The sequence below is a fragment of the Lemur catta genome, chromosome 5, assembly GCF_020740605.2.
Source record: "Lemur catta isolate mLemCat1 chromosome 5, mLemCat1.pri, whole genome shotgun sequence".
NCBI classification, from domain to species: Eukaryota; Metazoa; Chordata; class Mammalia; order Primates; family Lemuridae; genus Lemur; species Lemur catta.
Window position 1 is genome coordinate 5,986,451 of NC_059132.1, and position 23,256 is coordinate 6,009,706.

At 54.9% G+C, this 23,256-nt stretch overlaps 1 long non-coding RNA gene and 1 pseudogene across 1 annotated transcript in view; both read left to right on the plus strand.

Annotated features, from left to right (window-relative positions):
- The first annotated feature begins 5,911 nt into the window (after window positions 1–5,911).
- LOC123637847 overlaps window positions 5,912–23,256 on the plus strand; it is a 40,517-nt gene continuing 23,172 nt past the window's right edge. The window contains exon 1 of the long non-coding RNA XR_006735082.1: window positions 5,912–5,994. This is a non-coding gene — a long non-coding RNA (uncharacterized LOC123637847). The remainder of the gene's footprint in view (window positions 5,995–23,256) is intronic.
- On the plus strand, window positions 11,002–11,120 carry LOC123639039 (annotated as a pseudogene).

Sequence of the window (23,256 nt, forward strand, 5' to 3'; positions counted from 1 at the left end):
TCTACCCCACTCAAGTTTGGCGGCACGGTGTGGAGTGGGGTTGGGGTCTGTTCAGAACCTGTGCCTCTCTGGCTCAAGGATGGCAGAGGGAAATGATGGGGGGAGGGGGTGGAACTCAGTTCTTCCTCCCCACCCCCATAATTTGGAACACCCCTGGAATTCATGGATCTTCTCCCTGTTAATATTGCCCATTGGGTGAGGAAGGGGTGGTAGCCAGGCCTCAGAGCATCCCTAGCCTTATGTCCTGAAGTTTCCCCCAGGAGGGCTCGGGGGAGACGGTGCTTCCCACCTTCCCCTAGTTTCCTTCTAGCCAAGGGATCCCACCACCTCAGTAATTCCCAGACCTTGGTGCACTGCAGACCACTTGGCCTTGTGGTCATGCAGATTCGGGAGGAGGGGGCACCCCAGCAGTGTGTGGAAAGTCTGATTCAGTGAGTCTGGAGTGTTCCTGTCACCTGCATCATGCCTCACAAGACCCCAGGGGGGGTCCTGGCGAGGACTCTAAGAGGCATGCTGGAAGTCCCACAGAAATCACAGGGTCTAGCAAGTCACTGAACAGAATGGGAAATTGAGAGAGGAACAGAGGCTGTGTGGGATCACTCATAAGGTGGTTAAGAGTGTGGGCTCTGGGCTTGGGAGGACCAAGCTTAAGGAGGGCAGATGACCTAGATTGTCTGTGCCTTGGTTTTCTCAATTGTAAAATGGGGTAAAACTGATGGTCCCTAACCACCCTGAAATAGTGTGTGGCTTCAGTGGGACAGTGCATGGAAAATGCAGAGCACAGGTCCAGCTACTTAGTAACTGCATGATAATGTGAGCCTTTTTAAAAAATCATTGTTATCACTGTTAGAACCAGAACTGGAACTCAGGTTTATAGTTCAGGCACTAGTTTTGGGGGTGGAGGACAGTCTAGCCCAACTGTCTCTGGTTCCCTAAGTCTGGTCCTTTAGGAGCCCACCACATCCTGGGCAGGGGATAGTGGGTGTGGGATAGGAGTGCCCTGGGGGTGGTCTTATCTGTGGGTCTCCACTCCCCATCTCTACCCCAGTCCTTCGTGCCTTGGTCTCTTTCACCTTGGATTAAGTTGCCTCCTCACAGCTCCAACCTGGAGTTACAGGTGGCTCGGTTAGTCCTTGAAGGCTTTGCTCTCCTAGATCCACGTCCAGCTTTACATCTTTGTCAAGCATCAGGTTCTGGGATGGTGGGAAAAAGGCCCAGGTAAATTAGCCCCCTGGCCCCCAGGTAGTGGGGGGACAGGGAGTGTTGATATTGGGCATTTGGGATGCAGGAATAGGACACCCAAGTTGGGTGGCCTTTGGGAATGTGGGATCCCATCTCCCTCCTTTGGAGAGGCAGATTGGGAGCTGGGTGAGGACAAAAGACCAATGTGTGCCTGGAGTGTAGGGCTAGTGTCTGATTCATTTAGGATCTTTGGGACTGCTTGTTTCTGAAGTGACACCCAGGGATTATGGTCAGAATGTAGGAAGGACTTCCTGAAAACCTGGGCCATGCACTGGGGGCTTCCTGGGGCAGATGCCTCGGTACAGGAGCATTCCACTTTGATTTGGGAAGAGATGTCTGCTTGAGGCTGACAGATAGCTGAGATGACCTCTCAGAGCTCCTTGGGCTGTAGGCAGCAGAAGGTATTGGCTTTGGACCCTACTCTGCTCACATACACTTGCCCATACATCTATCCACACTCAGCCACACTTACGCAGGTTCATACTGGCCCATATGTTCTCATCCCCCCCACGTACATTCATGTACACACTAATATAGATGTGCACATGTGTACACTTATGCATGCACATATACACACTTGGGCACCCAGACTCACAAACTCATGGGCACCCTGATGCTCCAGTGCACACATTAACACCATGTACACACACACAGTAACACATGTGGCGCACACGTGGGCAAAACTGCAGGCATTTGCTCTTCTATCAGCTAATTTGTGTGTATGTGGACTGTCTGTCTCCCATGATGATAGGGCTATTTTTGTTCATTGCCAAGTCTCCTAAGAGAAGAGAGGTTTGTTTAACCTCAGAGCCCACATGCCTGGTGCTTTGGAGGTGTATTAATGTAATACAGTATTGTCTGGAGTATGTGAGTAAATGTATGTACACAGGAATGAGTAGCCATTGGTGAATAATAATGATAATAGTAAATACAGCCACTATTTCTGGAGTACACACTGTGCCTAACCCTGTGCTACAGGTACCATCTCATCTCAGCCTTCCATCACCCTGTGAGGGAAGTACTCTTACAGCTTCTGTTCAGGCCTGTGGGAACCGAGGCTGTGAGAAACAGTCACTCCCTGTATGAGTTTGCTAGGGCCGCCATAACAATGTACCACAGACTGGGTGGCTTAAACAACAGAAGTTTATTGTCTCACGGTTCTGGAGACTAGAAGTCCAAAGTCAAGGCATTGGTAGCATCCTTCTGAGGGCTATGGGGGAAGGATCTGTTTTAGGCCTCTCTCCTTGGCTTGTACCAAGGTGGCTCTCTTCTCCCTGTGTCTCCTCACACTATCTTCCCTCCATGCATATCTGTGTCCAAATTTCCCCTACTTATAAGGACAACAGTCGTATTGGATTAGGCCCACCCTGATGACCTCATTGTAACCTGATTATCTGTGTAAAGACCCTATCTCCAAGTAAGGTCACATTCTGAGATACTGGGGGTTAAGGACTTCAATGCATGAATTTGCAGAGGATGCAGTTCAGCCCATGATACTACCCAAGGTCACACAGCTCGGAAGTAGGGGAAACAGGATTTGATCCCAAGTGTGGAACGCCAGAGCCCACAATATCACCCTGCTAAGTGGTGAGGAGTTGTGTGTGTGTCCTGGTGGTGGTTCTCTGAGGCTCCCCATTTCTTTCTTTTCTTTTTTTTTTTTCTTCTTTTTTTTTTGAGACAGAATCTTGTTCTGTTGCCCAGGCTAGAGTGCAGTGGCGTCATCATAGCTCACTGCAACCTCAAACTCCTGGGCTCAAGCAATCCTCCCGCCTCAGCACGTGGGCATATAGCACCTGCTTGCACAAGGGAGTTGGCCCCTTTTGGCCTTGGCTTACTGGTGTGCTGGAAGTTTGAATGCTCCTTCTGCCGTGGCATGGGCACCCAAAGCCATGCCCCGGGACCCTGGTGACCCACGTTGCCTGACCAGCGAAAGACAAGAATGTCGGGAGATGTGCACAGGGGGCTGGGGAGCTGCTGACGCCCCCCACCATGCTGCAGGCTCATTGCAGAGGCTCAGCCTACTCAGGTGGGAAGCTGGAGCCAGTGTGGGGGCAGGGAGGGGCAGTCACAAGGCCTCCCTATGTCAACTGGGGCAGCTAGGACCAGGCAGGCCTGTGCTAACCTTTGTCTACAGCCTGAACCTCTCTTTGTCTGCACCCTGCCACATAGGAGACAGGGAGGCTGGACCTCACCCTTTTTGTTCCTCTGAGTTTGGCTGGTTCACTAAAAATGAACACTGACCTCCGGGCTGAGAAGGGACAAAACCCCCAGTTCAGTGGGGGAGGCACCGCCTTAGTCCTAAGAGGAGCCCAGGCTTGGGAGGGATGGCCTCTGTCTGCAGGGAGTTTTCAGCCTGAAAAGTCCCAGCCTCTCTGAGCCTCACTTTGCCCATCCAGGAAGTGGAGGTGACAGTCTAGTCGGCTGTGAGGGTTCCGGGAGTTACCGTGGTATGGAAGGACCAGAATTAATATGGACATCTTAACCCCATGCACAGCCGCAGCATTCAGGGGGGTGATGATGATGATGATGATGATGATGATGGGTAATACTTACTGAGTCTTGAGCCAAATGTTCATTCTTTACCCAATTATCTCATTTAATCCTTCTAAGAAGTCTGGGAGGCAGCTATCGTTATCATATCAGTGTTTTTTTTTTTTTTTTTTTTAGAGATGGTCTCATGCTGCTGTCCAGGCTAGAGTGCAGTGGCGTGATCATAGCTCACTACAGCCTTGAACTCCTGGCCTCAAACTATCTTCCTTCCTCAACCTCCAGAAGTGCTGAGACTATCGGGCACCTACTGCACCTGGCCTCATTGTGGTGAGTTTTGTTTTGAGTCTTGCTCTGTCACCTAGGCTGGAGTGCCGTGGCATCAGACTAGCTCACTGCAATGTCAAACTCCTGAGCTCAAGCAATCCTCTCCCCTCGGCCTCCCGGAGTGCTAGGGTTATAGGCATGAGCCACCACACCTGGCCTCATTGTCATTTTATAAATGAAGAAACAGATTCAGTGAGGTCACACAGCTAGAGAGTGAGACAGTGGAGGTTTGACCCTGCTGTGAGGGTTTCACAACAGGCCCTGCACTTGTATGAAGACAGGGATTGCAGGGTGGGGGCCTAGGAGTGAGGACTCCACCAGGGCTGGTAATGGCCCTGGTCCTGGGGTCCCCACCCTTTTGAGTCCATACCAGGCCTTAGTGGTGGGGCTGAGGAGTGTTCTTTGTCAAGGTGAACCAAGCATCTGCCTCCGGACTTTGGAATTTCGTCCTCACAGCAGCCCTGTGAGGTCAGTAGGGTGACAATTATTCCTGTGTCATAGATGAGCACGCTGAGACCCTGAGAGTTGGAGTCAGTCCCCTGAGCGAGTCAGCAGGGTCTCCTGACTCCATGTTGATACTCTTTCTGCTAGAGGCAGGTGTCTTCAAGTGTAATAATTCCAGAACAGAAGCCCTTTCTGGTTCCCTTCTCTACCCCTGGGTGGCCGGAAATGTGACTAAGGGCGGATAAAGGGAGGGTGTAGATCCCAATAGCAACACCAATGTTAACAGCTGGTGTGTACTGAGCACTCACTTGGTGCCAGGGATGGTGCTTATGTGTGTTTGTGCAGCCTCAGAATCCTTCTCAACACAGTGCTTGAGACAGCCACTGTCACCCACCACGAATAGGTGCAGGCACGCCGTTCCCAGGAGCCGCTGTTATCAAGTAGCACCCCAAGCCGGGCTCTGGGATAGGCCAGCGTCTGGGAGGCAGATGTGGGACGATTGTGCCAATGTAGGGGAGCGCATAGACTGTGGGGACGCAGACAACGGGGCCCGTGATGTCAGACTGAGGACGTGGGGAAGGTTTCCTGAGGAAGTGATATTTCAGCCGAGGACTGGAGGTTCGACAGGATTTAGCCAGGCAAAGAAGATAGGGTGGGGAAGAGTGCTGGGCTGGGAGAAGAGCACCCAGAGGCCGGAGCGGGGAGGAGGGCAACCTACCCGTGGAACTGAAGGACGCTAAGTGTGGCAGAGGGTGGAGTATGAGGGGGCAGGGGCAGGGCAGGGCAGGGCAAGGCGTTCACTCAGGACACTGTAGGCCAGGATAGGAGGCCCAATCCTGCGGTACAGGGGTCCACCGATCCAGCCTCCTGTCACCCTCTTCTGCATGCTGCTTTCCTATCTCTAAGATCCTCTCACATCAGCCAGTTTTGCCCAATACCTTTGGGCGGTAGGTGGCACAGGGATCACCATGCCCATTTTACAGATGAAGAAACTGAGTCTCAGAGGTTGCCGTGCTGGTCCATCTCACCTGGCTGGTAAGAAGGGCAGTGGGCCTGGTACTGAGCCGAGGGCCTGGACTGTTTGCAGGACAGTCCACATGGGTTCCTAGATGGTGGTATGGGGTAGGACAGGGGCACAGTCTGGTGTGAGGAGCCCCTCAGTGCAGAGGGAGGGCGAGGATCCCCCCAAAGCTCCAAGCCGGAGAGGACTGCAGCCTCCCCCCTCTTGCAGTCCATCCCTGGTGGCTGGCTGGGGTGAGTCAGCCTGGATGAAGTCACCCACTTCCGCGCAGCCTACGCTCCCTGACCTGGGAGGCGCCTGCCAGGGGCACCAGCCGAGCCTGAGGACAGGCTGGGCAGCTCTCCAGGTTGCTCCGTCGCAGCTGATTTAGGGGGGCTGGAGGTATCCAGAGCCATCAGAAGCAGCCGGGCGTCTAGGGCCTTGAGGCCCATAAGTCATGCTGCCTGCCGCCATTCCCTGCTGCTCCCGGAGAGGTCTGTGACGACTCGCCGGGGCCTGGGCTCATCAAAATCAGTTTATGCCAAAGGAAATTAATTTCTGCCCCTCCAAGATGGGGTGTGGGGAGGGGAGGGCGGCTCCAGAGACAGGCCTGTGACAGCACTGCAGGAAGGGGTGTGAGCCTAGAGTGTGCCCACGGTGGCCCTGGTCGGGAGCCTGGGGGCTGAGGCCCCGCCCACCCTACAGAGGGCTGACTGGGGCTTCAAAGGAGCCTCCTAGTCTTGGGGACAAGAACCCAGATTTTGTTCTTTTTTAGTTCTTTCTCCCGTCCCTCACTCCTTCCCTATTTCTGTAAGGATTTATTGGGCATCTGCTATGTGCCAGGCACTGTCCCTGTGTGGTAAGGACACGACGCACAAGACAGACAGAGTCCTGCTCTCATGGAGCATGCAGTGTGGTAGGTAAGACAGACTGCTAATAGAGAAATAAGAAAATGCCGGGTAGGGAAGAGTGCTAGGCGAGCACTAAAATAGAGTGACGTGGCCAATTTACCCAGCGAGGTCAGCGATGACCTCTCTGCAGAGGGGACAGGTAAGCTGGCACTTGAGTTTCGAGAAGAAGATAACCCTTCAGTAATGAAACGGATGTTCTGAAAATGCAGCCCTAGCGTGGCTGGCACGGGTGTCGTGGCTGGCGCGGGTGTCGTGGCTGGGGTAGGAAGAGCGTGCGTTTCGGGGAGAGAAACCAGCCCATGTACAGGCGGGGAACGCCCAGGCCAGGGCTCCCCTCATGAGGCTGGCACCTGCAGAGGGGGTGCCTCAGCTTGGGGCCTGGCCTCGTGCGTGACTGGGCAGGCTGGGGTCGATGGCTCTGCCTCCTGAAACATCTGTCTTACCCGGGGGCAGACTTCAGTAACATAATACATTATTTTTAAAAACTGGATTGCTTATAGGGAAATTCACAAGACTCTTTAAAGGTCAAACAGGAGATGTCAAAGAAACTTTGGTTGAGGCAGCTGGCCCGGGTGAGACCCAGGGCTCCTTTGTGGTCAGGAGCGAGCAGCTAGGTCAGTCCTTTCCCGGTTCAACTTTCTTTTTTTTTGAGACAGAGTCTTACTCTGTCACCTCGGGTAGAGTGCAGTGGCATCATTGTGGCTCACTGCAGCCTCAAACTCCTAGGTTCAAGCGATCCTCCTGCTTCAGCCTCCTGAGTAGCTGAGACTGCAGGCATACACCCCATGTCCAGCTAATTTTAAAATTTTTTTGTAGAGGCAGGGTCTCAGTATGTTGCTCAGGTTGGTCTCAAACTCCTGGGCTCAAGTGGTCCTCTTGCCTGCCAAAGTGCTAGGATTACAGGCGTGAGCCACCATGCAGGTCTGTTTTTGTTTTTTTGAAACAGAGTCTCACTACACTGTCCAGGCTGTACTCAAACTCCTGGGCTCAAGGGATCCTTCTGCCTCAGCCTCCCAAGTAGCTAGTACTATAGGCATCTACCACTGCTCCCAGCTCAGTAATTAATTTTTTGATGGATAGCTGGCATCTTTTTCATTTTATGTAAAGCTCTTTTAGAAAAGTTTGCTATATTTATTGATCTGTAACCTATTACTTAAGTACAAACAGTGGCTGTACACATAGCGTCAAGCAAGGCCTCCAGCTCCCTTCCAAACAGATCACTGCCTGAAGTCCTTCCTGAGTAGGAATCTGGGAACTGCCTCTGCCTGCCACACACACACACACACACACACACACACGCACACACGCACACACACACGTGCACACACAGGCGCATACACACCTCCTTTCATGGAGGTCTCGTCTTCAGTCACCTTCACAGATGAGAGCAGGTCTGAGTAGCATTAGCAGAAAGATGGGCTGACCCTGGGGCAGGCTGGGAAACACACTCTGAGGCGGGAGAGGGGGTAGGGGCTATTCCCTAAAAATCTGTAACCTTTCTCGCCCATTCTTTTTTTAATTTTTTTTTTATTTTTTAGAGATGGGGTCTCTGTGATGTTGCCCAGGCTGGTCTCAAACTCCTGGGCTCAAGGGATCCTTAGCCTCCCGAGTAGCTGGGACCACAGGTGCATGCCCATTCTTTAGGGTACTCTCTCAGTCCAGTTTCAGGCCTGGGAAAACTGGACGGAAGTGCCAGTGGCCCCATCCCAGGGCTGTTCTTTCCACGCCGTGGGATTGATTCTTCTTTGGAAGTGCAGAGACAGCCAGTGGGAGGATGGGGTGTGGTTGTGTCTCCTTCTGGGGCCACAGCCAAGGGTGACGAACTTCTAGAGGAAGGGGCCCTGTCCAGGGGACAACGCTTAGGTGTAAGGGCCCTGCAGTTTGGCTGGTCCACTGGGTGCAGGTATCCCTCTCCATCCAAATCTCTCCATTGGCTGGGCTCTGAGCAGCAGTTTGGAAACCTTGGATAGAAGCTAGAGAAATTAATCAGTTGGCTGGAAAATTAGGTATCGGAAGAGAGAAATGGTGCAGCAGACTCAGAAAAAGAGCCTATCGTTTTGGTTCATGATGCCTGAGAATTTCAAGAGACTCTTTGCCTGGAGGAACCTGGAGGCCTGGGAGCAGCTGGGCCTTAAGGTGTTCCCGCTTCCGTAGCCCCTTGTACCCACAGACAGCAGAGGCCTTGTAGCAAGTGATGGAGCAGGTGGCGTGCAGAGTAGGGAGGGGAGAGAACTTAGGCCTTTCTGGGCAGCCCCTGCCTCCTTCCCCCTTGCGTGCTGGGTGTCCAGCCATCCTTGTGCTTTTGGTTATTCAGTCAACAATATTTCTTGAGAGCCCCTTGGGCCAGGTGTTGTGCTACAGGCTGGGCTCCTGGGGCACAGAAAAAATATGTCCCCATGGGAGTCCTCAAGGGACTCCCCATCAGGAGTGGGGAGCCAAACCAATGGGCACTGATGGATTTAGGGTTGGGGATGCTCACAGCAGAGGCCCCTAATCTGGTGTGAGAGGCTGGGAAGGCTGCCTGGAGGAAGCGACTTGCTGGGTTCGAGTTATAGCTCTGCCACTTAGTAGCTGTGTGACCTTGGACCAGTTACTTAACCTCACTGTGCTTTGCTTTCCCCATCTTTAAAATGGGAATAATAAGAATAGTGCCTAGTTCAAAGGGTGGTTGTGAGGATTCAATGAGCTCATACCCGTAAATCCCTTAGAACTGTGCCGGCTGGCGGGAAATGCTCTGTAAGTGTTAAGTGAGAGGTGAAGACGGCTACACTGGCATGGGCCGGACTTGGCAAGCAGAGGGATGGGAAAGAGTGTCCTAGGCACAGGGAATGGAGGCTTGGATGTGAGAAAGCAGGGAACTCCCCTGCACCCTCTGTGTCACCTGATGGCGATGACTTGGGCTGGTAACTCTGCCCCCTCCCTTCACTGCCTCAGTGTGGTCTTGTGGCTGGTCAGGCCTTGGACTGAGATGTGACTGGGTCCGTGGGCCAGCGACGCCGGCTCACCGGATCCTCTGACAGGACTGAGGATCCTGGGGACCTACCCCAGGCTGGGCGGTGCCGGGCGCAGGGGATTCTCCGGTGGGCGTCTGGGGCTCCCTGTATGCCGGGAAGCACAGAGGAGCAAGGGGCTCAGCCCCGGGTCAGGAGGGCTTCTCTGGGAGGTGCGCTCTGAACAGAGTCTAAAGGAAAATAAAAATTCTCCAGACAAGAAGAGGGGAGGGAGTTCTAGGCAGAGGGAACAAGCTGTGCACATGTTGGGAGGGAGAGAGACCCTGACTCAGAGGAGAAACAAAAAGACAGCGGGTGGAGTGTAAGCACTGCTGGGGAGCCCTCCCTGGGCAGGCTCCATCAGGTTTGTGCTGTCCCCCCTTGCCTGCCCGCTGGCCCAAGCACTGGTAGTGGCCTAGGAGGTTAAAGTCCACACTCGCTCCAGGGACAGCCCAGGAGCTGGGGGTAGGGGTGCCGGTTACCCAGGTCCCTCCCTCCCACTCCAGAGCTGGGAGTGTTTGGCAAAGCAACAACGCGGCCTTTGTGTCCCTCTGTGGGTCCAGGCACGTCTGGCCCAGCCTAGGCGGCTGCCGGTTTCGCTGCCCCGTGATCCGGGCCAGGCTGTGCGGGGCGGTGCAGGCAGGGCGTGCTTCCCCAGGGGTCCTCAACGTGGCTGCCTGGCGTCCCCTGTACCCCTGTGACGCTCCCCAGGTGGGGATGCCTGTGGCACGGAGGACAGGGTACGTGTGGGGCCGGCAGTGTGGGCTCAGAGCTGGGGGGGGTGTGCATGGGGTGGGGTGGCACATCCCAAGGCTCCTGCGTGCCACAGCCAGTGCCCGAGGGGTGTCCCAGGGTGAGCTGTGAGTGTGCCTCCGGGGAGGACGTGATTCAGGGTGTGAGGGGTCTGTGCCTGAGCACATGAGCAGCCCCCAGCCTGCCCAGAACAGAGTGCTGCTGTGTCGGCTGTGCCAACAACGAGGCCTCTCTCTCAGTGCATAATGTCCCCTCTGTATTGTCTGCTGCACCGCCGTGGTGACGATAATTTTAAGGCCCAAATGCTTTTGTGGGTGGGGGTGGGGGTGGGGCAGGATGGAGGCTTTCTGGGAAGGGCGGGGAGCTCCCTGGCTGGGTTTCCACCCTATGTGTGGAAGGGTCTGTTGTGTGTTTAGGGCCACCCCCTGCACACTCACAGCCCCTACGGGGGCAGCAGAGGGAAGTCAGGGACTCCCAGAAGCCTCTGCCAGAGCCCCCCACCCTGAGGTCATGTGGTCCCCGCCCTGCTCCAAGCCCCCTTCCCTCACCCTGCCTGCCCAGACTTCAAAGGAACTCTCCCTGGGAGCCCCTGTGGGTCACTGCCTATGCCCGCTGATCCAGACTTTCTTCATGTCTACCCCTGGTCTTTCCTGCTGGGGAACCGCTAGACCAGTGGTTGTCAATCGTTTTGTTCTCAGGATTCCTTTACACCCTTAATAATTATTGAGGAACACAAAGAGCTTTTGTTTACATGGGTTATATCCATCAAGATTTACCATATTAGAAATTAAAACTGAGAAAATTTAAAAACATGTATTTATTCATTCATTTAAAAATAATAGTAATGTCCTACAGCCATACCACCCTGCATGTGCCCAATCTTGTCTGATCTCAGAAGCTAAGCAGGGTCGGGTCTGGTTAGTACTTGGGTGGGAGGCGGCCTGGGAATACTGGGTGCTGCAGGCTTAAAAAAATTTTTTAAAAACCCAGTAATAATTCCGTTACATGTTATATATAATATGTTTTATGAAAAATATATTTTCTAGAACAAAACAAAATTAGCAAGAAGAGTGGTATTGTTTTTACATTTTTGCAAATCTCATTGATACCTGGCTTAATAGAGCAAACAGGCCCCTTGGGGCTGGGCTGCATTCTCATATCTGCTTTTGCTTTCAAGCTATTGTGATATGTGTATACAATTTGTTGTTGTTGAAGTATATGAAGAAAACCTGGCCTCACACAGATTTATAGTTGGAGAGTGAGGAGTATTTTAATAGTCTTTGCAGATAATTTGATACCACACCAAAACTTGATAAGTGGTAGTTTCCTAAAGATTAGTTATGATTTGGAGTCTGAAACCCATATCGATGAACTTTTCATATTCAGTTACATTATTAAAGTCCAACTTTAGTTTGTCTAACTCACATTTTGAGTGGATCTTTTACCCATGTGGGATTTTATAACATCATGCATCGGTCATTTAGAAAACATTGCAGGCACAGTGGCGAGCACCTACATACAGTCCCAGGTACTCGGGAGATTGAGGCAGAAGGATCACTTGAGCCCAAGAGTTTGAGGTCACCATGGGCAATATTGTGAAACTCCATTTCTAAAAAATAAATAAATAAATAAATTAAATTTAAAAAAAAAGAAGAAAATGTTAGTTCATTGACTTATAATGAAGATCTCTCACATTTCATACCATGTTAAATAATCACATCCATTGATAATCACCACCAATTTCATCAGAAATGTACCAGGAAGCTGTCCAGCTTATGGTGACATATACACAAGTATTCTAAAATTTGAATTTTCACTTAAAAAATAGAATTTTAGCCAGGCATAGTGGCGCATGCCTGTAGTCCCAGCTACTCGGGAGCTGAGGCAGGAGGATCGCTTGAACCCAGGAATTTGAGATTGCTGTGAGTTAGGCTGAGCCATGGCACTCTAGCCTGGGCGACAGAGGAGACTCTGTCTCAAAACAAAGCAAACCAAAACAAAAAGCAGCTAGTTCAGCTCATAACTCAAACGATGGCACAGTTGCTTTTCCTGCAGGCAACCAGCACACTTAGGCATGTTACAGAAGTGCTGTATATGAATTTCCCATGTATGGGAATTTATGTGAATATTATATGAATTGAACAAAATGTTAAATAGGTGTGTACTCAAGGGCTGAGATTTAATAAAATGACTAATTTCACTATTCCCTTCAATAGGGACACTCAAACACTCACGTGAAACCAGCTTTCTTTTTTTTTTTTAAATGCAAGTGCCTGAGGGTGCCGAATAGGACTCCTAGTACAGGCTAGTGTCATTGCCTTGCCTCGTGCTAAGGCGCCAACAGTTTTATCCACTATTGCTTTTGTACCATCAGTGTAAATGTCAGCACACGAAAATAATGTCTTACTATTATTAGTAACATAATTTTGACCTCACCTACCCCTGAAAAGGTCTAGGAGACTCCCATAGGTCCATGGACCCTGCTTTAAGAATTCCTGACCTAGTTATTCTGTCTTTTGTGCTCTCAGTGGTGATGGGCCGTGTCTTACGTATCTCGCTGATTAGGACGTTGAGGTCCAGCAGAGGCCCACAGAGATCCTCATCGCTTGTTCCAGCACTGAAGTGAGAATTTTTTTCCTGGCAGGGATTGGGGAGGCTTTTTGGGGAGGCAGCATTGATTTTGATACATGGGCAGGATGCCGAAAGGTGGGGCTGGGAATGCATTCTTGGTGGAGGGAACAGCATTGGCAAAGGCCTAGAGAAAAGAACACAGGACAGGGTCAGATAACTAGGGGCCTTGAATGCCAGCCCCAGGGCAATGGCACAGAGCGGTGCTGAGAGAGGGGGAGCCATGGGTGAGATGTACCAGAGAGAGGGTGGGCCAGAGAAGAGGGCCTTGGTCCTTCACCAGGAGGCCTCCCGAAGCTGGGTGGTCTCGGCCGTGTCCTCAGGGTGGGTTGGTGTGTGGCCACTCAGACGGACTTGCCCTTCCTGACCGTGACTGGCAGAGTGTGGTCTGTTGCCCAGAACTCCTTGTTTAAAAGCGTTTCCACAGGTGTCTGCACGGACACTCAGCTTCTCTTTTCCTTTGTATTGGCTTTTGTGGGGCCAGTGGGTGGCCTCGCCCAGTTTCTTGTGCCACGCGTGAGTGCGAGGGCGACCTGGGCAGAGAGAGCTGTGAGGGGAGAGATGGCCGTGGTAGCATGCTGGTGTGTGATTGGGGCTGAGGTCCCTGACTTCTTCACCACACGGGACCTGCTTGATGTAGGCACTGATGCCTGGGCCCAAGTCCTGTAAAAGTGGGGGCTGCAGAGCTGACCCCAACCCGCTGCCACCCAGGCTTGGCCTACCCTCCTCCAATGGCCCCGTGTCCCTATCCCAGCCTGTCCCTGAGGTGCTGGTCAGGTGCAGGGAGACAGACCTCTGCATCCTGCAGTGCACATCTGTGCTCCTGGGCTGTGTGCCTGGGCCTGTCCGGGTTGTGCCACGCGTGCGTTCACGGCTGTGCTGTGTGACTGTGTGGGCACATCCTGTGCCGCGTGTTTGTGACTATGGCACGTGTTGTGCTCTGCAGCGTGGAAATTTGTGACCTTGGATATCTTGCCGTACACATAGAGTCATGTATATGTTTGTTTCTGGGCCTTTAGTTGGGTGGTAGGTATTTGTGTATATATGCTTTGTACATCTTTATGAGGTGTGAGTTTCACTGAGGAGGGTGTGTTTTCATGTGATGGTTTGTCAGTATGTATCTTGGCCCAGCCCCAGAAGGCCACCTGAGGCGTGGCAGGTGGGGACTGTGCTGGGGTAGGGCGCCCAAAGCCAGGAGGTCTGACTGGGAATAGACATGTCCCCACTGGCCCAGAAAGCATCCCAAGCCCTGAAAGAGCCCCTATCCAGCTTCCCCACCCCTGGCCAGTCAGGGTGAGTAGCTGGAGAAGGGGACATGGGGGAACCAAAACAACCTCAGCCCAACTCCCACGCTTTGCTGGCCCCTGAGCCTAGTGGTGAGGGCTCCGGCACCCTCAAGGCTCCAAGCACTTTGTGTTGCAGGGGTTGGGCAGGGGGTCTAGAGGCAAGGCTCACCTTGGCTCTCGTGACCAACTTCACCTCTTTGTGGGTCACCAAGGCAGAGCTGGCCCAGGCGTTGTAGGGCTGGGGCTGCAGGGAGGACCAACTCCACTGAGCCAGGCCTGATGCTAATCTCATTACCCGTGTCATTCACTCAATGCATATTTATTGAGCATGTGCTATGTTCCTGGCCCTGCTTTAGGCGCTGGGAATATAGCAGTCACCTCACCGGATTGGAGGGTGGGGGGATGCTGCTGTTGTGCATTTTACAGGTGAGCAAACAGGTCCTGAGAGGTTAGTGATTTGCTCAAAGTCACAACAATGCTGAGATTTGAAACCAGACCTGTCTCATGCCGGAACCCTCCTCTGCTGTACTTCTCCATCTGGCCCTGATACTGACAAGTTCAGTCACATGTCCCCTGAGCTGGGAGCAGCAGGGCAAGAGACAGTGTCAGTGCTTGGCCAGCCTCGTGTCCTGGGCTATTGACAGAGGGTGGTCACTGCAATGAAATAGTGAGCTACTAGGAAGGAGGGTTGCCTGGGGTGGGCACAGAGGTGGCAGGGTGGAGATTGAGGTGTGGGGGAGGAGCAGAGGGAGCGCCTTGTGTCCCCAGGGTGCACTGGGTCCCATGGGAACGCCTCCTGTCCTGCTGTGTGACCTGGGACAGGCCCCTGCTTCACACTGAGCCTTAGGTTCCTCATCTGTAAAGTGGGCACAGTAGCTGCCCTCTCCCAGGGGTGCGGTGTTAATGGCAGGATGCCTGGCACACAGTGGGGCAGCCGGGGGGGATGGGGCTGAGCTGCAAGTGGGCAGGGCCTCCCCAGGGCTCTCTGCTCAGTCCCAGGAAATGGGTGGGGGGTAGGGAGGAGGCGGCGCAGATGTGTGCTTGTCTCACACGAGCAGCCGCATTTAGCCACCGAGTCGGGACTGAAATATTCCTGAGGGAGAAGAACCCTGAGGCTTCAGGGCGGCAACGGCTCTCGTCAGTGTGGAGCGGGGAAGGGATGTTGTCACCATCTGCCTCGTGTCTGTCTGCGACTAAAATAATACTGGGGTGAGACTCGCCGCAGGCACGGGCCCAGCCGCAAGGTTCCCCCGAAGAGGGGGGGCCGGGGGTGCTGGAAACCTTGTGGGAGCAGTGGCAGAGAGGAGCCTGTTGGGGGCAGCTCTTGGCTTGGGCTGGGTCCTGGTCCCCTCCCCTCCTGAGGGGCCACCAGAACCGTGGGGCGTGCCTAGGCAGGGACACTTTCCTGGGGGATCAGCCTCAGTGGAGCAGGGCCAGGGGACCCCCAGGCCCAGCGGGGTCTGCTTCAGCGGGGAGACCAGGCGTGTGCTGAGGTCCCAGGAAAGCAGGGGCAGCCGCAGAAACAAAGCACGAGAGACAGACAAATTGCCTGATTCAGCTTCCGTGAGCTTACCCAGAATATTGAAACCAGAAAACGTAGCAAGAAGCTATTTTAATTTCAGCCGACGTATAAGTTTTAGGACTATGGTTTACTGTGGTTTTTATTTTGAATCAAATATGGAGGCTGTTCCATAGTCTCCTCAGGGCTCAGGGCCCTGGGGACCGAGCGTCTGCCTTTCCCCACTGGGCACAGTAGTCACGCGCCAACTGCCTCTACGTGTTGGTCCTCACGGGCTTGGGCAGGTGCCCCTTCAGGTCAGGGATGTGGCTGGGAGCCTGACACTTGGCCTCTGGGGGAAGCAGCCGCATTCTGGTCTTTTGCTATGGTTCTTGGGTATTTTTGTTTTTGCAGAGAGAACACACCCAAGACCTCAGTGGTTTATTTTAACTACACATGCACCCAAAATGCTGGTTGCTTTGTGCTGACATGGTGACAGAGCTATCAGTTCAGCAGGCAGCACTTAAGCACCTACTGTGTGCAGGCCCTGAGCTGGGGCAGGCTGGGCCACCCTTAGCATGTAAGGTAGAGAAGGCAGTAAGACCCAAAGGATATCAGCCACTTGGGTGCCAGGGAGGGCAGTGGGGAGATCAGTGGGGGGGGGTGCTGGATATGGCAGGAGACCATGGCTGTCATCCCGGAGGAAGTGGCAGATGCAGTCAGCCTTGAAGAGGAGACAGGAGCAAAGGAGACTAGGGAGGATGCTCGGGGCAGAGAGAACCACGTGTGCACAGACCACCCCTCTGTGGCTGTGTCTCCTTGTGGCGTATCCACAGCACAATTTTAGCTGCAATGTGGGGCCCTTCTTGCAAGCCAAACCCCATGAGAACTGCCTTCTGTGTGTCTTCCCAGTCGGTCTTCATCAAAACCCCATGAAGTCAGTACACTTAGCACCCATCTTACAGATGGGGAAGCTGAGGCTCAGAGAGATCTAGTAACTTATATGAGATGTAGAGGTATGGCCTTGGGCTGCTCTGTGCCTCTGCACAGTACCTTCTTTCAGCAGACAGCGACTGAGCACCTACTGTGTGCAGGCCCTGAACCAACAACAGTACACCCCAGAGTGTCCTCACATGGCTGGCATCTCTCATCTCCATCTGGGCACAGTGACCAAGGCACCTCTCTCTGGGAAGTGAGTGTGTGTATATGGGGGGAGGGGTGCGGGTGGGAGCCTGGAGGCTCCTGCTTTATAATTTTGAGCAAGTCTCTTCTGCATATGAGCCTCAGTTTCCTCATCTGTAAAATGAGCCTAGGGTACCTGTTGTTCAGGCTCGTGGTGAGGATTAGGAGTGAAGGCATGTGTGAAAAGTCCTCTGTGAGTTCAGTGAGCCCCCAGACTGGGCTGACTCTCCTCAAAGCACCAGGAGTGATCTTCCCAGAACAATCTAGCCACCGATCTTTCCCTGCAGCTGACAGGCTGTGGCTACCACAGCCGCCACTTCCCTGAATTATTCAAGACCCTCCAGGCCTCGGTGGCAGCCCTTCCCCTTCCCGTCTCCCTGCACACCAGGTTGTCAACACTAGCCTCTGAGCCTCTGCCAGAGGTCTACTCACCTCAGGGCCCCAGAACTGTGGCCTGCTCAGGTGGGCCATGGGTGCGATAGGGTGAGGTGTGGCTGAGTGTGAAAGAGTGACAGTGAGCATGTGAGAGCATGGGGGTGTGACAGTGTGAGTGTGTGTGACTGAGGATGCATGCAGGTGGGCAGGTGAGTGCGTGTGTGACCCTGTGTGTGTTTGATTGTGTCTGGGGCCTGCGCCCTTCTTAGCTGCAAGGAAGCCAGGCTCAGAGAGGGGCTCCCTCTGGCTCAAGAGTTCACCGTGGTCTGGGAGTCAAATCCCAGCACAGAGAGGGGCCACCTAACCTTTGCCTCCAGGGTCTCTTAAGGGCTGGGTGGAGAGGGAGAGGCAGGGAGAGGCAGAGGTTTGGGAAGAAGGGTTTGTAGTGGTTGCATCATGGACAAGACCTGGAGTCCACAGCCCTGAGGGGGGTCAGACCACTGCTAGTCAGATGATCTCAGTGTGTCTCATTTTCTGACAAACAGACCCTCAGACAAGAGGCGGTTCTCTCCCATTGGTGCCTTTCCTCCTCCTGGGCCTGGGAGAGCTGAGGGCCCCTGTAGGTGAGAGGTAGGGCCTGTTCTCTTGGATGTGTGACCAGGTGGAAGCTCCCCAAGGTCTAGGGGGGGTTGGGGAGGGCACAGGGGCTCACCAACACCTTGCTGGAGCATACTCACCCCTGCCTTCTTAACCCCCACTCCCACCTACACACTGGCCCTGCCTGGAGCTTTTCTGTTCTGTGTGTGGCAAGATGGAGTACTTGGGGCGTGGGGGGTGGGATTTAGGAACTGGAGCCTGCAGCGAGTGGAGGTTGGGGAGTGGAACGTGTGTTTGGTGTGAGCGTTGAGGTCTGTGTGTTGGTGTGCGATGTGGGAGGCTGTCTGAGTTTGTGTTTGTATCTGGGAGATTATGTGTTTATAAGCACTGTATGTGTGACCATGTTTGTGTTTATCTGCCTGTTGTCGTGTGCAGACCTGTTTGCGTGACCACATGAGCGTGTGCCATCTGTGTCTGAGACTGCGTGTGCGTGGAAGCGTGCTGTTTGTAGGGGAGAGGCGAAAGATGACTGACAGGAGGGGGGCAGGTGGGGGGCCCACACTCAGGTGCATGGTTTCATCCTTCCCTAGGCCCTGCCTGGCATGGCCTGATAGCCCCCGAATGCATTGGGACCACACTGCGGAGAGTCTATTGCTACGCTTTGGCTGGCAGAACCTCAGAGCCCAGGGGGGATAGCTACAGGTTAGGGAGGGGAGGCAGGGTGAGAGACTTGATTATTGGTGTGGGGGTGTGCAGAGAGAACTAGGTACAGAGCTAGGGCTGCTGGAGCCTGATACATGGGTCCAAGTCCCAGCTCTTCTATTTACTAGAGTGAGCTGGGCAGGTTAGTAAATACTTCCTTCTCTAAACCTCAGTTTCCTCATCAGAATAATGGGCCCACATACTAAGCATTACCCACCAAATATTCTATGAGCCTGCTTTCTCCTCTTGGCTCTGGGAAGTTGCCCATAGGAGGACTCATGAGAACATAAGCTAGCAGGTCATTCTGTCCATCCCCCTGCATTCTGGGAGTGTCACCCCAAGCCCCTAGACCAGGGAGTGTTCTCTACTCCTTTACTCCTTCCCATGATCAGGAGCAGGAATGGGGGATGTCCTGCTAATCCCTTCTCTGACTTTGCGTTCCTCCTCTGTAGAGCAGGGATATTCTGGGGTGGGAGGACTGAGTGTCTCTGCTGCCTGGTTCTCAGAGCTGGCTAGCTCCCCCAGTGCCCCTCACTCCCCCCAACCCGCTTGCCTGTAGAGCTGTGGCCCGGGCAGCTGTCCGGCTGAGTGGGTTAGCAACACAAGACAGATGGCGGGGGATTATCTCAGCTTCTCAGAGCGCAATGGCGGCAGTGGCAGGGGTAGGGGGATGGCTCTCACACCCTCCCCATGTGTGCACACATGTACACACACAAACACATATGCACATGCAGCTCCCTGCTCCTGCCCCAGCCCCAGCCTAACCTCCTGCTATTTACGAGGTGGGCAGGCAGGAGGAGAGATGAGATTATGAGAATTGGTAAGAACCGTGAGACTTGGCAATCTTGTCCCTGCCCCACTCTGCTCCCAGACCACAGGCTCAACCAGCTGGGGCTCTGAGAAGGCCTTCCCAGGCTCCTCTTGGACTTTGCCCCTGCCATTAGGATTTCTCTGCAGCTGCCTCCACTGGGAGTGTTCAGGAGGGCATGGCTTTACAGACAAGCCTGAGGCCCAGAGATGTACAAGCTGTGCCCAAAGCCACACAGCAAGTTTGGTTCATTAGCAGGCTGAGTGCTAGGGGTTGGCAGGTGGTGGAGTCTCTTAGATGTCTGGGCACTGGGTGTGGGGTCCCTGGGTCTTCTGTAAACAAGGTGTTTTTGCACTAGCCCAGGGGTCCACAGGGGTATGTCACAGGGGCAGCTACATGCACACAAGGACTGGTAGGCACAGCCTCTCTTTCACATACACTGTCCGGCTCTGGGTGAAGGCTATTTGGATTTGCGTGACAGAGCCGGATCTCCAGGCTATGTCACTGGGAAAGAATTGGGGCAGGGTTAGAACCCACTAGAGTGAATTCTTCCACCTGTTCTCCGATTCGCCACAGGCAGATGGAGGGGTTTCTCTTCAGCCTCAGACACAGGCTCAGCGCTCCCCCATTCACCCCTTGGCAGCTCCCCACCCCCACAGTCCTGAGTCATCTATGCTGAGCCCCCAGGGAGGAGAGTGGGCCAGGAAGCTGGGCTGGATTTTCGAATGGCAACCCCAGGGGACCCTTTTCCCAGCATGGATGGGAGGGACTGACTCAGTGAGGGAAGGCAGGGTGGAGGCCTCATGATAGAAACGGGTTCTCTACTCATAATTACAATATCCAGACCTCTCCCTACTCTCCAAGAGTGACTCAGGGTCTGCTGGACCCAGGAGTATGGCTGAAGGGCAGTGTGACACTGCTAGGGGTGGCCTAGCCCCTCTCTAAGCACAGAGCAAACTGGCTCCTTTAGGCCCTTGAGAGTTCAGCCTGTCACCAGGCTCCCAAGTGTTCCTGTCCACGTTGTCAGGGGAAACATGATCTCAAGGTCAGGCAGGCCTGGGGGTCATCTGGGGAACCAGTTGGGCCTACCTCTGAAACTGCATTATTTGCCAGCTTGCTGAACTTGGTGACACCACCCACACTTTCTCTGTCACAAACAAGACTGCACATGGCCAGGCCTTTCTCCCTTGTCGTGCCCCCACCCCCGCCATTGGATCAGCCCCTCTCATGCCACTGAATGGCTCTTTACAGCCTACTAGGACCAAGCCCTTCTTACCCATCTGCAGTCTGAAGTGACCGCTGACCGCACATCCAGGCACCAAGAGGTGGGCCGAACCTATCACCTGTGTTCAGGTCAAGCTCCACCTCTGTCCCTCAGGCCTCCAGTTGGTCATTTGTATTGTGACGGTTGGACCAAACTATGTTTAAGCTCCCCATCTCCCATCAGAGCTTGGCCTTGGGGGGCCTCCATGAAACCTGGGGGGATCTGAGCCTCCCTTCCCCACCAGGGGGACTTTACATTTTCTTAAGGTTTCAAAATAACATTCTAAAGAGGCACCATGAGAGCCAATCAGAGAGCCCATGTAAATAACGGCCCGCTGATTGGCTGTCTCCTTCACGCCCTTTACGAAACTTCAACTTCGTCAACTCCGCGAAGATTTTTCCTTTTGGCCTCCCGCACCCCACAGGAGGCAAGGCCAGGGGTCACCCTGGCCATCCCCTAGCTGCCCCCCAGCTACTTGACCCGCCAAATGGGGCTGCCCGGGGACGGGCGGGGGTGAGTGCGCCGCTCTGGCCCTGGGGCAGGGGTAGGGTGGGGGTTATTCTGGCACAGAATCCCCACGGGGGCGGCCGGGAAGTGACGCCCCCTTCTTTGTCAGACCTCCGCAGAGTGGGCCTCGGGCCGTAGGTATCTAGCTAGGCCGGGCCGGATCGATGGCTAACGCTGGACTGATGCGCGGAGGAGGCCGCTCAAGGCGGGCTCTGCGGCTGAGTGATGTCCACACAGCACCCTCCACCCCCACCCCTCCATCCGGCATTCCTGGGGAAACCGAGGCGGGGAAGTGGTGTAGGGATCGGGGTCGCGGCCAGAGGCAGCGACACTCCCTCGTTCTGGACCCGGGCCCTCAGGGCGGGGGCGGAAGTGCCCAGCGCGGAGCCCCGCGCCCCACCCTCCGTCCCCACCCCCACCCCACGGTAGCCCGCGGCTCTAGGCAGTCCCGCCTGTATTTCTGCCGGCATGTCGTCCCCTTGCCCTAGCCTTCGCCTTCCTCCCACTTTCATTATGTCTCCTCTGTGGCTCCGAGGTTCCTCCCCCTCCGCCCCTCTCTGCGGGTGTCTCTGTCTGTCTCTACACCTTCATCTCCCTTTCTTTCTCTGCCTGTCTCTGTCTCTAGCTGTCTCTGTCCCTCGGTCTCTGCTCGCCTCTGGTTCATTTTCGCTTTCTCTCTTTGTCTGCTCTCTCTTCTCTCCCTCCAGTTAGTCAGACGCCCCCCCCCCCCCACACCTCACAGCCCTGTTTACGACATCCCCAGGGCTGGCAGGTGGGCGGGGCTGCAGCCGAGCGGGGGTGAGAGAGGGAGACGCAGCCTCCCCCCCAGCTGTTAACCTTCACGCTTCAGGCCTCTGCGGATGGCAGAGGAGGGGGAAAGCCCAGCTGCCAGCTTGGCGGAGGTGACCGGGCGGGGGCTGGGGGCTGCCCCTCCCTCCGGGCTGGTCTCTGGGGAGATCTGGGGCCCGGAAGGAATGTGGTGGAGGGCGCCTTCGGCTGCGGGAAGCTATTGGCGGATGGGTGGCCTCCAGGAGGCTTCTGTGGGCCGGGCGGGTGCCCAAAGGGGGCTCTGAGCGGTGCGGGCCCTGCCCGCGGCCGGGCCGGACGTGGGGGCCGGCGTGAGAATCCCGCCCATCTGTGAGCCGGCCTCACGCCGTCAGACCCAATTTATCTCGCCGCCAAAGTTTCACAGCCATCTGCTCGAGTGGAACGGCTTCCAGCGCTGGCCCCACCGGGCCCCCCAGCCAGCGCGGGGATGTTTTCCAATACGACAGCATCGCCCCCCCTCCAGCAAGGAGGGGGCGTGGGGGAAGCGGCAGAGCGCGGTGCGCGGGGCTGGCAGGCAGCCCTCTCCCGCGAGCGAGCCGACCCTGAATTTTAAGCGATTGATCAGGAAGCGCAGGCCCTTCCCATCACTTAGAGCAGCCAAATGCGACGGCGCAGGGATTTCAAGGGGCCTTTGCGGAGGCGGTAATGAGGTCACCGTCACCGCGCCAGCCCGCGGGCAGGAGGGAGCGAAGGGCTGAGGACACGTGTGAACACAGCTCCTGTGAACACAGCCACACCTGTATCCACATGACCCCGGGGCCCCAGCACTGACCCAGGAGAACTTGGCATTTGGGTCTGGGCTGATGGCTCACACCCCCACCCCCACCAGACACGCTCAGAGAGACCAAACTAGAACCTGGCCCCTGCCCATCCGTGATCACCCCAGACAGCTTCATCACAGGAGCCCCAACCCTCGCCCCTCCCCGCTGTGTACCTAAAATACACACAACTGGGCACCTGCCCATTACAGTTTCTGAACAAGCCTGCGGAGGCAGATGTACCCCAGGCCCCCGGTAATCACACAGGTTCACACGTTCGGATTACACACCTGACCGCAATGCTCATGCATTGGTGCACTCCCAGACCCCCCGCCCACCCCCATAAACGTACACACAGGTAGTCCATCATTCTCAGACCTGCACCTAGCAACACACCAGCCCCCACACGCTCCTCCCCGGGACACACATATGTGCACCCTCGCTCCCAAGCCCCCGAGCTTGCTGCTGGGTCCGCGCGGTGGGCGCCTCCACTGCCCGCCAGGCAGCGCGGGTGCAGCCCTCGAAGAGAACAAAGGCCGGGCGGGTGGGAGGGAGGAGGGCTGAGCCCCCGGCCGCGGCCTCGTCCTCCTTGGCGATGCTCGTCTCGGCTCCGCGGCCACCGCATCGAGCGGCTCTGATTGCCGAGTAAATCACCGCGATGATCTGAAT